The following is a 14,714-nucleotide window of genomic DNA, read 5'->3' on the forward strand; positions in this document are numbered from 1 at the left end:
CACCGTGCAACCCAGTGGCGGGCCGTCAGGGCCTTCAAAGCCTTATATGAAGGCCTAAACAGAATCACAAAGTTTTTTTTAGAATTAAAAGTTATATATAGAATTAAAAGTTATATCTATTTTATAATGTATTTCACAAATACACTACATGTATTATAATTATTTTTCCCTATTAGCTTATTTTCTCATTGCACAGACAGGAGTCTCATGTGTTCCTCTGCTTCAGGCCTCTGGTATTCCTCATGCATAGGTAGCATCATTATCCAATCACATGGTATGTTAATGGTCACGCAGGCCGTGTGACCAATCACACGTCCAGGATTCTTGAAGGCTCTCTCAACTATTTTAAACGGGTTTGTCTTCCAAGTATTTTAAACGGGCTCGTCTTCCATATGGAAGAAGCCCGTTCAAAATACTTGAGAGAGCCTTCTAGAATCCTGGACGTGTGATTGGTCACACGGGCCGCGTTCCCATTAACATGCCCTGTGATTGGTCAATCGGCTACCGTGACTCGTCGTCTAACAGGAAACTATAGCACGGTTCATGTTATTGAAACTGTTGTTTCGAGAAGTAATTGAATTCATAGTATTTTAGTTATTTCATCTATGGCTGAAGGAGGAGTACTAGAACCGGACTTGGTGGCAGATTTACTTCCAACGCCATCCTCAAGGAGGACGTTTGAGGAAAAGCACAAAATCGTAGCCTTGACCCAGCAAGAAAAAACATTTATGCGTCACTTTCAGTTCGCCAACTACAATATTCCTGGATGAGCATCGGAGAAGAGTTGCAAACTGTATTGCTGGGAAGGCCTTTTACTTGCGACTGAGCGTCTTGGTGTTTACTGCCACTGTGGAGCGGACATTCTCAGCCTTGAAACGCATCAAAACTGACTCCAGAAACACAACTGGAGGCTCGGCTGTCCAGAGGGACCTGCTGGTGGAGCGACACACTTTACAACCATGTCATCAAACTCTTTCTTCGCAAAGAGAGGAGAATGGACCTTGTTTTTAAGTGAGCATCTGGTGAGTTCACTGCTTTAAAAAAAATATATATATTTGAATGCCTCGTTATTTTCAGTGTACAGTGTTTTAGTCCCCTTGTTTTGTTGATTTTTTTCGTCATGTTTTATTATGTTCTTTTTATGTTCTTTTAAGAATTTGTTCTTGTCCTTGTGTTAATTACGTTGATGTGACTATGCATTGTCCATTAATGACGCAATGCGTGTATTTATGGATCTGCAGTAAATGTATTTGTAGGTGTTGCGCTTCATGTAACATTTTATTTCACTTGTCAAATATGAGGTGTTTACACAAAACAAATAATAACCTGTAGCTATGACGTCATAATGAGGTGATTAGGGTGTTCAGCTCTAGTCGAGACGGCACAGAAGGCCTGGGTCCGAAATGCCACTGGTGCAACCCTAATAGTGAGTGCCTTACAACCCAGGTCACTAGCAATTTGATGCTTTGTTTGAACTTCAGCAGATTGTCTTATATATATCTACATGCTAAAATGCAATGAGTTGCTGCCACGATTGGAGGATTAAATATAATTATTTAAGTGCCAGTAACAGAGTTTTAGATGTGTTCATGACTGGGCGTGTTAAGAATGTTGGTGACTGCATACTCGGAAGAATACTAGGAAACATTATCCCAGCGGTCACAATTGTGACTGTACATAAAACACACGTTCTCACCTACTCTTCATGAAAATGTGAAAAAATAATTACTGTTTATTTCAAAAAGATTTTGAAAAAAATTGGGCAAATTAAATGGGTTGGGGATAAATCTGCAGATCAATAAAGAGGAGAGCAGATTCAGAAGATCATTCCAGTCCGCTCACAGCAGCGAGGTCTCTTTTTTTCTCTCACGGTGCTTTCATACCTGGAGTTGTTTCATTTGTTTGAACCAAGTGACAAAATAATACATTATTGCATTTTGGTTCTGTTCTTTAGTGTAACTAAGAGCTCACAGATAAATAACTGGTTATAAGCATTATTAGTACAGACTATTATTAGACTGCACATTTTATGAATAATGAGGAACAAGTTAATACCAGATATGATTCAGGATTAATTACTGTGGGCTCTGTGTCACACACTTTTTAATGGACTTAATTAACTGACCAAGTACACAGTCAGATACAAGCACAGCAGTTTTCACAACACTTGACCTATTAATCAAGGAAAACACAGGCACTGACGCGCTTACGTGTTACCATGGTTACCAAATGTCCTTATGGAGACTGAATAGAAGTGTGCGTACTGAATAGATTTCACGATCAGCTCGTGTATTTCTTAGAAGTTTAGATTTTTTGAAATGATCCTAAAATGCCAGATCTGCTGTCATAAAATCCTGTGGATGGTTTAGTTTGCTTTCACACCACAGACGGACCTCCAGTACACCAGGGAACGGTTGCTTGGCACCAGGGTTTGATGGACAGATTCCACACTAGCACAAACAAACCGCACTCACTGGGCGAATGACCCAACCAAAGCGCTGCCACCTTCTCTGCATTTTTATTGGATCAAAAAATATAATGTTATCAATATTGTTATAGTGTATTACTAATAATAACAACGCTACTTATAATAATAATAATGATAATAATATTAGTACAAATTACTTTATTTAAATTTACAGCAAGAATGCTCTCTTGTATTTTAAAATGCAAATACCACATTTTAAGGAAGGGAAAAAAACGGCCTACATGCTGTTTTACTGGTTAGTGCAGTAAAACAGCACTATACACTGAATTTCAATGTGTTTGTTGTATAACTATTAATATTGAAAACACAATAACTATCACGGACCAAACCTATACCTTTGGCTGAGACATCAAACTTTGACCATGGAGCTGACACCTGGCACAGTTTTTTTAAATCTTTTTAAATTTTAATCCATTAAACATGCTGCTTTGCATAGATACATCAATGTAGCTTCTTTACATACCTGTGTCTGTCAGTGCTTAAAATGTCAGCATCAGCCAGTGTATTCTTGGTCATTATTATTATTTCTTTCCTCTTGGAGTTTTAAGACGTCTTGGACATGTTTTCTCTCCGACCACTCTACTCAACCCATCTCATTGCTCGGCCTCCTTCCTGTTTATGGTGTGGCTTGAACAAACACTTCACTCCTTCCCTCTTGTTTCCTTCCCTCTGCCCCATCGTGCAGCCTGTGTTGTTCCCAGATATTCCCAGCTAGCTGAACAGAGGGACGAGGGGAACGCCAATATGTGTCCACTAACACACCCAAAAAGGACGCCTGTTATTAAGACACAACACTCAGCGGCACAGATGCACAATAAACCTGCCTCTTTTTTTTCTCTCCTGGAGAGGGAAGGGTAAACAGTGGTAGAGCCAAAGCAGCCATCTGAGTTTTTCCAGGTGAGAGATTGCTCGGTGTGCCTGGCAGCAGAGTCAATGAGAAGAGCTCCGGCAGGAGGATTGAGATCAGGTGGAGCTGGCAACACTGCTCTCCGAAGGCGTGAGAGAGGGCTGCTGACAGCACTGAAACCCAGACTGTAAGCACCAGACTGAGGGGGCTCGTCCAGGAGAGTTTAAGTGTGTGTGTGTTTGTGTGTGTGTTTGTGTGTGTGTGCTGCATCCAAAAATCACAGTGAGCGATCCCAACCCGTAGGTTGTAATTATAACCTCTCTGCATTCAACTGGATTGCTATTGTTGGTTGGGATTGAAATCATCAGTATGAGAAGAGTAAGTTGAGTTCAGGTGTCGGGTCAAGCAGCTGCACCCTATTCTGAGTTGTTGTTGTTAGTCATACAGTTTTGAAGATTAGTTTTAAAAAAGGTCATACATTCTTGAAAAAATTAATGTGTATAAATTGACATTGAAATAAGATGTTTGGAATTCCTTGCTGTCTCACAGCAGCTATTTTTCCGAGGTTCACCAGAACGCTGTGACAAGACAAAACTCACAAATACATAATGACAAAGCAACACACAACACCTACACTCATATGGATTTTCCATATCCACGATTCAGAGCCTGATGTCCACACAAGGGCTTCATTGTCCTGCATTCTGATTGGATTTTTTGTACATATTTATAGTCAGAATGTTTTTCATGCAAAATTCAGACTTCAGGTGACAATTCAAAATATGATGGAACATAATGCATTCTGTATTGCTTTCAAATGTTTATTCTCCTGTCGATCAACTTTTCTCATTTGATGTTATCTCTCCTGAGTCAGCATACATGGTGGCATGACGTAGGCAATACATTTTTTTTTTTAAATGATGAGAAAACTTTGAATGTTTTTTAAAGGCTATTTTAGCCATTGCCTGTCACAGCATTGCAAATGTGAAGTTGAATAATGTAATCATCTGTAATATTATAATGAATGCCTTGTAAGCACATACATTATGTACAACACACACACAGACAGCCACTGAGAAAATAAATGGGTCTATAGTAGCTCAAACTATCATAATGACAAAATACATGGGGACAATAAATGTTTAATTTGATCGTGTATCTGTTTTATGATGTTGTTTTTTGAATGATATATTTCAACGTTTTCTTGAGTAGCCTGTGAATTCTTTGAATATATCTCTTCAGATACATTATGATAGTACGCTGGCTGTTTTTGTTCACTGATCTCCGTTCATTAACAAAGATATACAATAAACAAGACAGAAGAGAAGTTTCAGAGCTCAGTGGAAAGACTTGTCAGTTCCTGACTGGAGGAACTGAACCGTCGTGGTTGTTCATAAGAAGTTTAACCTTTTTCACTTTGCTCACAGTGTGCAGTGTGCGTCTCTCTCCTTATTGCATAAGTATTTAAGGGATTGATCATATATCCGGCTGGATTTACTTAAGTCATATATTTTTCCGTGAAAATTCTCAAATTTCAAAATTCAAACGTGATTTACAGAAGCCACAAGGAAGGTTGTAGTGAGAAAATCTAATTAGATAAAAACTTGTAAGTCTCTAAAGACAATTAGAAGAAACAAAAGCGAGGCTTTTATTCATGAACACTATATTGAATACAGTAACACAAACAAAATTCAAATTGAAAATGTATTTTAATTTTAAAAAATTGTCATCTTATCTGTATTGTTTTTAGTAATAGTCAAATTAGAATTTATCAGAGCAAACATTTTGAAAATGAAGATCCCCCTGTTTCGGTTTCTTTGGTGAGCATAGTGATCTTATAGAAACCCATGAAAACTGTGCCCAGTTCAGCATGGCGTCCAGCTGCAGTCCAGGAGCTGACTGCATGATCAGCTATTGGCTGAATACAAGCAGATTGAAAACAACATCTCAGTAAATATGGCCCTGTGAGTGTTCAGGTACTGAACTGGGACAACCAATTCTTCCACTCAACTTGGCAAAGGCCGCAGCTTAGTCAGACCTCGACGTCTGATACTGACGGCTTTCAACTGACTCCAATGTAAAATCATCCAGGTCTAGACTGTCAGATGAATTGAGCTACTTAAGTGTTAGATAAAAGTCGCTCTGCAAATGTTTTCACAGAGTTGTTAGGTACACACTAGTCATATGAGTTGTTAGGCACACACTAGTCATATGAGTTGTTAGGTACACACTAGTCATATGAGTTGTTAGGTACACACTAGTCATATGAGTTGTTAGGTACACACTAGTCATATGAGTTGTTAGGTACACACTAGTCATATGAGTTGTTAGGTACACACTAGTCATATGAGTTGTTAGGTACACACTAGTCATATGAGTTGTTAGGTACACACTAGTCATATGAGTTGTTAGGTACACACTAGTCATATGAGTTGTTAGGTACACACTAGTCATATGAGTTGTAAGGCACTCTCTTGCTAGTGACCTGGGTTGTAAGGCACTCACTATTAGGGTTGCACCAGTGGCATTTCGGACCCAGGCCTTCTGTGCCGTCTCGACTAGAGCTGAACACCCTAATCACCTCATTATGATGTCACAGCTACAGGTTATTATTTGTTTTGTGTAAACACCTCATATTTGACAAGTGAAATAAAATGTTACATGAAGCGCAACACCTACAAATACATTTACTGCAGAGTGCAGATCCATAAATACACGCATGACGGGATGCTGCGTCATTAATGGACAATGCATAGTCACATCAACATAATTAACACAAGGACAAGAACAAATTCTTAAAAGAACATAAAAAGAACATAATAAAACATGACGAAAAAAATCAACAAAACAAGGGGACTAAAACACTGTACACTGAAAATAACGAGGCATTCAAATATATATATTTTTTAAAAGCAGTGTTAACCCTTCACATACCGCCCACCTGCTAATCTATCCTCACTCATTCATTTGACCAACAATTGAACTCCTGCTATTTAACCTTATTCTTATATTCCTTGATGATGAGCCTGAATGAAAGTATATATGCAATTGTCACATGATGATTTAAAGTGTGTTATGTAGAGTATCCCCAGTAGAGAAATCATCTTATAAAAACACCTAATTATGTGTTAGTAATAATAAATATTAATCTTAACAACTATTCCTGTTTTTTTGGTCCTGTTGCTCTTCACGTACATACACAGAAAGACCAAAATCAACAATGTGTTAAGTCCATCGGTTTCCACTGAAGACAAGTCACAGATGTATAGTTTAATTTTTTTAAACAGCTTCAGTAATTTCCTTGGACACAGCTAGCCACAGTAGTTCATAGCAAGTGTTACTCAAACAGGAGGAAGTAGTGTATTTGTTGGGGACTATTTTCAGCAGCGGATTAAGCCACATAAGGTGCTCTAGTGAGTATTTGTGGCAGCAGGATGGTGTGTGTGGGACTGAGTCAACATGATCTACAGTGTGCGTGTTCATGGGGATGAAGGAACATGTCACCCAGTCCAACAGTGAAGCTCATTGATGGGTTTGTAATGCTCTATGGCTCATAGGAGGAAGATATATCAGGTTTTGATACACACACATTGTTGGTTTAGCTCTTTTTGGGGATTCGACAATAAGAAAGATTACCAGACTCATACCATGAGTTATCAACATTTCTCACGCTGTTTCATGGTGAAAAGACTTGATCAGTGGGCAAATGACTTAATCCCATAATGTGTGTGTCAAGCAGAGTGTTGGTATTGTTACTGCCATTAAAGGTAAGGTAATATTGCTTATATTGTCAAGAGGGCAGGTAGCCTACTGTACGCCTACCTTTACAGTACAAAGACTGTACAATCACTGCATAGCCTCGTCTGTTGCATAACTGTGCAGGCAGGAACATTCAATTCAATTCAGTTTATTTTGTATAGCCCAATATCACAGATTACAACTTTGCCTCAGAGGGCTTTACAATCTGTACACATACGACATCCCTGTCCCAGGACCTCACATCGAATCAGGAAAAACTCCCCAAAAATAACCTTTGACAGGGAAAAAAGGGAAGAAACCTTCAGGAGAGCAACAGAGGAGGAGTGGAAGCTGGTTCCATAAAAGAGGAGCTTGATAACTGAAGGCTCTGGCTCCCATCCTACTTTTTAGGATTCTAGGAACCACAAGTAGCCCCGCATTTAGTGAGCGCAGCTCTCTAGTGGGGCAATATGGTACTACAAGCTCCTTAAGATATGATGGTGCATCACCAATCAAGGCTTTGTAGGTGAGGAGAAGAATTTTAAATGTGATTCTTGATTTTACAGGGAGCCAGTGCAGAGCAGCTAATACAGGAGTAATGTGATCTCTTTTCTTAGTTTTTGTGAGTACACGAGCTGCAGCATTCTGGATCAACTGGAGGGACTTAAGATACTTATTAGAGCAGCCTGATAATAAGGAGTTGTAGTAATCTAGTCTGGAAGTAACAAACGCGTGAACCAGCTTTTCTGCATCTTTTTGGGACAAGATGTGCCTGATTTTCGAAATGTTACGTAGATGAAATAATGCAGTCCTTGAGATTTGGTCTCGGTCAAAGATAACGCCTAGATTCTTTACAGTGGTGTTGGATGCCAGGGCAATGCCATCTACAGAAACCACATCACCAGATAATTGATCTCTGAGGTGTTCAGGGCCCAGTAAAATAACTTCAGCTTTGTCTGAGTTTAACATCAGGAAGTTGCAGGTCATCCATGTTTTTATGTCTTTAAGACATTCTTGAATTTTAGCGAGCTGGTTGGTCTCCACTGGTTTGATCGATAGATATAATTGAGTATCATCTGCATAGCAATGAAAGTTTATGGAGTGTTTCCTGATAATGTTGCCCAAAGGAAGCATATAAAAGGTAGATGAGATGAGTCCTTTATCTGATGCAATTAGGAGGTCATTTGTAATTTTCACCAGTGCTGTCTCTGTGCTGTGGTGTTTTCTAAATCCTCACTGAAACTTCTCAAATAAACTATTCTGATGTAGAAAGTTGCACAACTGATTTCCGACTACTTTCTCAAGGATCTTAGAGAGGAAGGGAAGGTTAGAGATCGGTCTGTAGTTAGCCAACACCTCTGGATTAAGAGTGGGCTTTTTCAGGAGAGGTTTAATTACAGCTACTTTGAAGGAATGTTAGCAAAGACACATTAACAATATCCAGCAGAGAGGTGCCAATTAAAGGCAACACGTCTTTAAGCAGCCTCGTTGGGATGGGGTCCAAGAGACAGGTAGACGGTTTAGAAGTAGAAACCGTTGAGGACAATTGGTCTAGGTTAATGGGAGAAAAGCTATCCAAATATACACCAGGGCATACGGCCGTTTCCAAGGCCACTCCACTTGATGACAGATCGGCAGTAGTTAAGGGCAAGAGATCATCAATCTTGCCTCTAATAGTTAAAATCTTTTCATTAAAGAAGTTCATGAAGTCATTACTACTGAGTTCTATTGGAATACACGGCTCCACAGAGCTGTGACTCTCTGTCAGCCTGGCTACAGTGCTAAAGAGAACCCTGGGGTTGTTCTTATTTTTCTCTATTACTGATGAGTAATAGGCTGCTCTGGCATTACGGAGAGCCTTTTTATATGTTTTAAGGCTGTCTCGCCAAACTAAGCGTGATTCTTCCAGATTGGTGGAATACCATATGCTTTCGAGCTTTCGTGAAGTTTGCTTTGCGGGTCTGAGGGTTCTACCAGGGAGCAAACCTCCTTTGCCTCACTGTCCTTTTCTTCAGTGGGGCTATCGAGTCTAGTGTCATTCTCAGTGAGCCTGTAGCACTATCGACAATATGATCAATCTGGGACGGACTAAAGTTAGCACAGAAGTCCTCCGTCACATTGAGACGTGGTATTGAATCAAATGCAGAAGGAATCGCTTCTTTAAATTTAGCTACAGCACTGTCAGTTAGACATCTGGTGTAGAAACTTTTGACTAACGGTGTACACTCCGGGAGTATGAACTAAAAAGTTATGACAGAAGAGGGTTCTGTGGGAACACCTCCAAATGCTCAATGTCAATGCCACATGCAAGAAGAAGAAGATGAATGCAGCACTAAGGCAATCATTATCAACATCCACGTGAATATTAAAATCTCCTACAATAATAACCTTACATCCCCTTTAAAGAACTTTTTTTTTTCTTTTTCTGTCACCATGTTCCCTCCATGTCACACCTCAGAGGGATTTTATTGACGATTTTACGGAAAGATGGAGGGTACCGTTGATATTGGTAGCAACTCCTCCAACACATAACAGTATATAACTATATATACTAAAAATATATATATTTATATACATACTATATATTTATATAGAGTCTATATATATATATATATATATATATATATATATATTTAGTACTCTGACACTGGTCATCGAAGCATTTGGTTATTTTCTCAGCACGCTAACGGCCAGACATTTACAGTATGGGTCGAGCTCAGAAAAAAAGCATCTGACTCCTACAATACAGTATGACCACTGGGTAACAGATTGGAGGCGGGACGTGTATTTTACATCATATACTGTACATTGGGCTTTCATTTTGAAAGGAGCTCTCCAGCCATTTAGAGCTTTACTCCCATAAAGTGTGGCTGTTTTATGAAACGTTAAAGCAATACAGGAGAATAATAGTCAAATTGTAAGAAGGCGAGGATGAGACACTATCCTACATTTCCCTTCATGCAACATGAGACTGTTTCTTCCCTCCTCCCTCCCTGTGTGTCCATGTCCCCAAAGTGCTGCACAGACCTTCTGTTGGAAGTCTCTGCAAGCTCATGAGAACATCACCAGGGTTATTTTATCACACTTCACAAAGCTTCTTCATCGATTACTTCATGCTTTAGACTTTTATATACGTTTCCAGGTCATTTTGTGTCTCTTTGTTGGGGTTTTGTGTATTTTTTGTATCACTTTGAGGATGGATTGTGTCTCTTTGTCCTAATTTTAAGTTTCTGTGTGGTCATTTTGAGTCTCTTCCTAGTTGACAGGTCGAATCTCTTTGTCGATTATTTGTTAGTTATTTTGTTCCTCTTTGTAATTGTTTTGTGTCTTTTGCTCTTTACATTTGTCCATTGTTAATTTACCCTTGTTGTAGTTCTTTGCATCTTTTTGTAGTTATTTTGTGTTTTCTGTCATCGATTTATCTTTTTTTTGTGGTCATGTTGAGTCTCTTCCTGGTAGGTAAGTGTTTCTCTAAGAGACACTTTGTTGGTGAAGACTGTTTTTTCTGGACTGAGAAACAATAATGCTCTCATTAATTCCCACAAGGTAATCGATCTTGTCAGATCATTTAGTGCTGGAGTTGGTATATGGTGGCCCTCATTCATTCATTAATTGCCTATCATTGTATTCATGGATTTATTCATAATTACATTCATTCTTCATTGCATTTAGTAATTTACTTGTATGTTCATTAGTTAGTAGTTGTGGGTGTCATTAGTAGTTAAATAACATTTTCATTGATAAAAAAATGGATTTCATGGTTTCTGTGTATTAAGTTTAAGCATCTTTGTTATAGAGCCAATGTTCTGAATCATTTAAGATAGCTGTGTGTGTGTGTGTGTGTGTGTGTGTCAAAGTAAATAAAACATTGAACATGTAGCTAATATATCAGATGCTGACTACAGATGCTGTACACTAAGTTTAAATATTATCAAATAAATAAATATTGTATATTTCTCAGTTCACCAATTGTAAAGTCCTGTTTTTCAAGATGTCACAGTCCAACTGGTTTCCACTTTCCAAACACTGATAAAATATCTGAATTGATAGTTAAAAAAAAAAGACAACAGTTATTTTCCCATGAACCAACATCAGCTGTATTTCATCAAAGGCAATAAGCAAGCGCACACATCTGGGTGTGTGTATGTCTCGCAGGCCAGTGATCAAACTGAGCCAGCAAATATCCTCTGCCGTATCCTGACGGGGAGGCAACATCGATATCTATCAAATACAACATTTATCAGCAGTTCAATAAAACAGAGCCACGCAATCAGCAAGTGACATAGAAGAGATTACAGCCTAATTCAAAGTTAATTGAAATACCACTAATATTGCATTAGTTTGTGTTAATGCTAGAACCCAATCCATTATTTATAGGACCGGTCCTGAAGTAGGAACAACAACTGTGCAGGCAGACACAGCCTTCAATGTGGAGGCCTATTTATCTCCAGCCAGGACCCTGGAGAGCCCCAAACCACTCTACAACCGCCCAGCAACAGCAAATCAAACAGTTCAAGAGCACTGACAAGTACGCCAAAACCTACCCAGCACCACCCCAGCTCAGGTAAACAAATCACACTCACTTACTGTATATCAACCACTGTCCATCCCACGCTTCACAAAGGTGAACATATGAAAACATGTTCACTTATAATGCTGTAAAGATGTGCCTGAATGCTGCGGAGACGTCTTGAGGGAGCACGTGAATGTTATACATACTTTATGTAGTCAGCTAAAAAAAACATTGACTTTGAGAATGTTTTTAAAATGCTGACTCATTTCTGGGTTTTAGAACTCAACAGCAAAACAAGCCAAAGTTCATTATTGCATTGATATAAAATGATAACGGAAATTCAGTTCCACCAGTAATTACATTTAACAGCACTACATGAATCTAGTGTGAGTCTGTGAGTCTGTGTGTGTGTGTTTGTGGGTGTGGGTGGACACAGTGTAATCAAGCCAGCAGCTCCACAAGGCAACAACGTACAGGAGATAATGAAACCTGGAGCAAAGAAGAGTAATAAGGAAACTGACCAGTCTGGTGACGAGGGGAACCCCGAAGTGCCAGAAGTGCTCGTTGAGCAGCCCGCTGTACACCACGTTACCGAACAGAGCAATGGTTCCTGGTTTGCACAGACCACTTCCTGGCTTGGTTTCTGCAAAATAACACAGGTCATGTTTCACTATGATGTGCAGTCAATGGAAATGACAAAAACATGATACAGTATTTACATTTCATACAGTGAGAGGCTGTTAAAAAAACAGATGTGTCCATAACAGTGTACATGCACCACCCGTTCATCTCCTGCTCATCACTCTCTATCTCTCTCTCTTTCTCTCTCTCTCTCTCTCTCTCTGTGTGTGTGTGTGTGTTTGTGTGTGTGTGTGCGTGTGTGTGTGTGTGTGTGTGTGTGTGTGCGTGCGTGTGTGTGCGTGCGTGTGTGTGAGATGGAGGGGTGTAATGCATCATTTGACATCTTCTCCACTGCTTCCTTCTCTGTGTGGAATTGTTTTCTACTATCATTAATACTTCAAATACAAATCCGTCCCTAAATTAAGGAAATATTAAGAGCCACTGTATGTGAGGACTAAGAATAGAATACTGGGAAATTACAAGCCAGAATAGCATTGGGTCGTATTGTACTGTAAAAAAAAACACTGGTTCGTATGTTATTATGAAAAGTCACTTTTCTTACAGAAGATCCAGCAACACGTATCAATTTCTGCTCGTAACATGAATACAGTCTTTTCTAAATAAACTTTCCACAGGTTTAGGCAACAAAACTACTAAGTAAGTTAAAAATAGATTGTGAAGTACTAGGAATACATCCTAAAGTAAGATTATGAGGTACTTGGTTAGCTTTACGTGGCAAAACTACTTAGTTAGGTTTAGGATTGATGGAGCATTATCTTTAGGTAAAGCTACGAATGCAGGATGAGACCAGTCTGGAGCTTTATAGCATGAGGCCCAGATGTGAGTCTGACGTCTGATTTAAGTTGAAGAGTAAAACGTGTGCTTTTGGACTGAGAGAGAAGTCACTCAGAAGAAAGAGCCAAACCACATTTCAGTCTGCCGTGCTTTATGGATGCACTGCTGTCTGAAACTGCACTCCTGAGCCTGGCTTCAGCTACGACTGTCTTTCACTCATCCTGCTTCCATTCCTCTTCACCTGCACTCCATCCATACTTTTGGTCTCTCGGCCCGTCCTCGCTGGGGCTTACTCTTCCTCTCCTCTTCCTCCTTTGTTGTCCTTTGAAATGATGTTTGTGAGACAATATCGATGCATTTGAATTGAAGCTATGTCATGTTGTAGTTACATGGAGGATCGTTGATATTGGCCATTTACAAACAATTGTCATGTGTCTTTAAACTGCTTACACAATATTTTTTTCTTACTGAATTATTTCAATGTTATTGCTCCAACGTGTGCGTAATCATTAAAGTTTGATACAAATTGTATGACACATTGCTTTCACTTTGACACTTCATATTTCAGAAAAACAGCCGATAACGTTGCTGAGGTTATTTAAAAATACCTTTAAATAAGTCACAATTGACTTGGTTGAAAGTTAAAGTTGTGTGCTAGCCATCCGACTTCCACAGACTAACAGATTTGTGATGCGTAAAAGAAACAAAAAACATTATTTGGGAGGAAATAAGTTTCCCTCGAAACGTAAATGACAATGCAGTTTTGTTGTATGGGAAGTTAACTTTTAGGAGAGCAGACTGGTCTCTATAGTTTTGTTTGACAAGAATTAATAGTCCTTGGTGTTAATTAGAACTACTCAAACCCCATGTATTTCACATACTGACATTAATAACCCCGCATAATTTTAGATTACATATTCACCTCCAGCTAACCGAACACAATTACTTTGTAATAGAATTTATGCCTACATTTTGTCTCAGAACATTTATTGGAGGTTCTCTCCCAACTGAACAAACTAAATTACCTGGAGGAATACATGTTTCACTGAGTTCAAATAAACCAATCAGAGTTCAAATAAACCACTCCCAACACCTTGGCCCGAGTGCAGCCTTTACTTGGGCCGACCACTGACTGAAGGGATGTGGGTGGAGTGTCGGTCTGCAGATGTACCGACAGTAAAACCCAGAACACGAGGTGTGACTTCCACGTGGAGCACTGAAATATGAGATCTAAATAAGGAGAGCAGGTAAATGCTGCTCTCCTCCGGGGCTGCCGACACACACTTTAGCCAGATCACACTGCACCATCTCTTCTTCTGTGCCATAATCAGGACTTGGCTGCTTTCTCCTGGCTCCACTAAGAGTGGGCCTATCTTACATTCCATCACTCTAAGTAGCTTGGCGCGCGCACACACACACACACACACACACGGTTATGGCCTGCTGGCTTGGGTCCGGCCTGGTTCTTTGGCAAGTGTGTGTCTGCTAGGCTTGCATCCCAGTCAACACCCTTTGGGTTGTGAGTGTGTGTGAGAGAGACAGAGAGAGAGAGATTACTGCTCAGTCTGCTACCCCACTTGGCTCACCTGATGCAGATGGCAGGAATAGAAGGACAGGAGGAAAAGAAAATATGAGTTGGGCATATGGATGTGTTTGGAGACCTGGGGTCTTAGAGCATGGTCTCTCTCGCTCTCTCTCATACACACATGTGT

At 39.6% G+C, this 14,714-nt stretch overlaps 1 protein-coding gene across 1 annotated transcript in view; it reads right to left on the reverse strand.

Moving 5' to 3' along the window:
- Positions 1-12,227, reverse strand: part of rbfox3a (RNA binding fox-1 homolog 3a) — a 172,037-nt gene extending 159,810 nt beyond the window's left edge. Inside the window, exon 1 of the mRNA XM_034559377.1 lies at positions 12,108-12,227. The gene's annotated coding sequence lies outside the window, so the exon portion shown is untranslated. The remainder of the gene's footprint in view (positions 1-12,107) is intronic.
- Between the last annotated feature and the right edge of the window lie 2,487 nt (positions 12,228-14,714).

The sequence above is a fragment of the Cyclopterus lumpus genome, chromosome 19 (assembly GCF_009769545.1).
Source record: "Cyclopterus lumpus isolate fCycLum1 chromosome 19, fCycLum1.pri, whole genome shotgun sequence".
Classification (NCBI taxonomy): domain Eukaryota; kingdom Metazoa; phylum Chordata; class Actinopteri; order Perciformes; family Cyclopteridae; genus Cyclopterus; species Cyclopterus lumpus.